Consider the following 2,500-nt stretch of genomic DNA (forward strand, 5'->3'; position numbering starts at 1 on the left):
TAACAATAGGGCCGGGAGACTTTTTGGTTCATCATGCTATTGCTTTAGGTTTACATACGACTACATTGATCTTAGTAAAAGGTGCTTTAGATGCACGCGGTTCAAAGTTAATGCCAGATAAAAAGGATTTCGGTTATAGTTTTCCTTGCGATGGTCCAGGACGAGGCGGTACTTGTGATATTTCGGCTTGGGACGCATTTTATTTGGCAGTTTTCTGGATGTTAAATACCATTGGGTGGGTTACCTTTTATTGGCATTGGAAACACATCACGTTATGGCAGGGTAATGTTTCACAATTTAATGAATCTTCCACTTATTTGATGGGATGGTTAAGAGATTATCTATGGTTAAACTCTTCCCAACTTATCAATGGATATAATCCATTTGGTATGAATAGTTTATCGGTTTGGGCGTGGATGTTCTTATTTGGACATCTTGTTTGGGCTACGAGATTTATGTTCTTAATTTCGTGGCGTGGATATTGGCAGGAGTTGATTGAAACTTTAGCATGGGCTCATGAACGCACACCTTTGGCCAATTTGATTCGATGGAGAGATAAACCAGTGGCTCTTTCCATTGTACAAGCAAGATTAGTTGGATTAGCTCACTTTTCCGTAGGTTATATATTCACATATGCGGCTTTCTTGATTGCCTCTACATCGGGCAAATTTGGTTAATTTTTGTGTTGTCTTCACGAGAATCTCATTTCTTTTGATGGAGAAGGCAACCCCCTTTCTTATACACTTTTACATCTAGGATCCGACTTGTATCATTGATACTAATAGGAACTGAACCATTATGGCAAGGAAAAGTTTGATTCAGCGGGAGAAGAAGAGGAAGAATTTGGAACAAAAATATCATTTGATTCGTCGATCCTCAAAAGAAGAAATAAGCAAAGTAGCATCGTTGAGTGATAAATGGGAAATTCATGGAAAGTTACAATCTCTACCACGTAATAAAGCACCTACGCGTCTCCATCGACGTTGTTTTTTGACCGGAAGACCGAGAGCTAACTATCGAGACTTTGGGTTATCCGGACATATCCTTCGTGAAATGGTTCATACATGTTTGTTGCCAGGGGCAACAAGATCGAGTTGGTAAACATAAAAAAATATTTTCATTTCTATGATCATCATCGATCGTAGATAGACCCTTTACCATTCTGTACAAATGGGGTATTCTATTTGTACAGATAGGGTAGAGGGCACATTCCTTTTTTGTTTGTCCATTCGTTCCCAACTTTTTTTCGACGCGGGGTAGAGCAGTTTGGTAGCTCGCAAGGCTCATAACCTTGAGGTCACGGGTTCAAATCCTGTCTCCGCAAAATTTGAATTTTGTCCAAAATTTTAGGTTTGAATCTGTTAACTAGTAAATTAACTAAATAAAATACTACTAAATAAATATTGAAATTAATTGAAATTCATATTTATTCGGCTTTCTTTTTGGGGGAGTGAGAAAATAAAAGAACGCGAAGGATAGAATCACTACACTATCGGGATCGACTATAACTATAACCAAATTCTTTATCATAGTAAATAAATTTACTTTCCCTTGAGCGGATAGCGGGAATCGAACCTGCATCTTCTCCTTGGCAAAGAGAAATTTTACCATTCGACTATATCCGCATTTTTTCCTTCTTGAGAAGGAATATGTCCCTGCATATACATAGATATATAATATATGTCTCGATGATATTTGTGTAGAGTCGGACCAGATACTCTCTTCAAGTCGATTCCGATTAAATTCTTAATTTCTTTATTTATTTGATTCACTTCATTGAATTTGAAGAAATTTCGGTTTGACCCCTCCCTCTAATTTTGTTGTTTTCGTTATTTGTTTTGTTTGTCTTTTGGGGAACTTTTTAATTTTTTTGTTATATTGATTAAATTTTACTGTGTCTCACAACCCGAAAGAATTCAAATTCGGGGGAGGGGTCATTTTTGGATCTGGAACAAATAGGTTCAAGAGATTAGAGAATTAAGGATACCCACCAGAAAGACTAATCCAATCCATAATGATGTACCGGAAAATACAAAATTTTTGTTACTTGACCAACCGTCGGGAGAAGCAAATACAACGGGTACGCTAATCAATAAGATTGATGAAGTAGCAATTAATGCAAAAACAGCCAATTGAAAAGCTATAGTCATACGTATAATCCTCCAAGCTATCAACAAACAAACTATATACCATTTGATCCCTTTATCAGTCATTGTACTATAAAGTAATAAATGTATCACGGAGGGATTTTAGACTATTACCATGGAATTCATTGATTCTATATAATATCACTTATTATCGCTTTATTCAAAGATGGAACTGCTGGGAAATTATTAATTAATAATTAAATACTTAAATGGGCATGATAGATCATTTATATATAATATACAGATAAATGGATCACCCTATCAACTTACACCTAAAATTTTTCGACAATTTCGGATGGTATCAGCTCATAGAACCATGTTCTATTCGGGGGAATAAGAATAAAATAGAAATT

General features: G+C 35.8%; 1 non-coding gene across 1 annotated transcript; it reads left to right on the forward strand.

Moving 5' to 3' along the window:
* The first annotated feature begins 1,250 nt into the window (after positions 1-1,250).
* On the forward strand, positions 1,251-1,324 carry TRNAM-CAU (transfer RNA methionine (anticodon CAU)). The gene has a single exon. It is a non-coding gene; the product is annotated as a tRNA-Met (tRNA).
* The last annotated feature ends 1,176 nt before the right edge of the window (positions 1,325-2,500 follow it).

This window comes from Chenopodium album, chromosome 23 (genome assembly GCF_948465745.1).
Source record: "Chenopodium album chromosome 23, dcCheAlbu1.1, whole genome shotgun sequence".
Classification (NCBI taxonomy): domain Eukaryota; kingdom Viridiplantae; phylum Streptophyta; class Magnoliopsida; order Caryophyllales; family Amaranthaceae; genus Chenopodium; species Chenopodium album.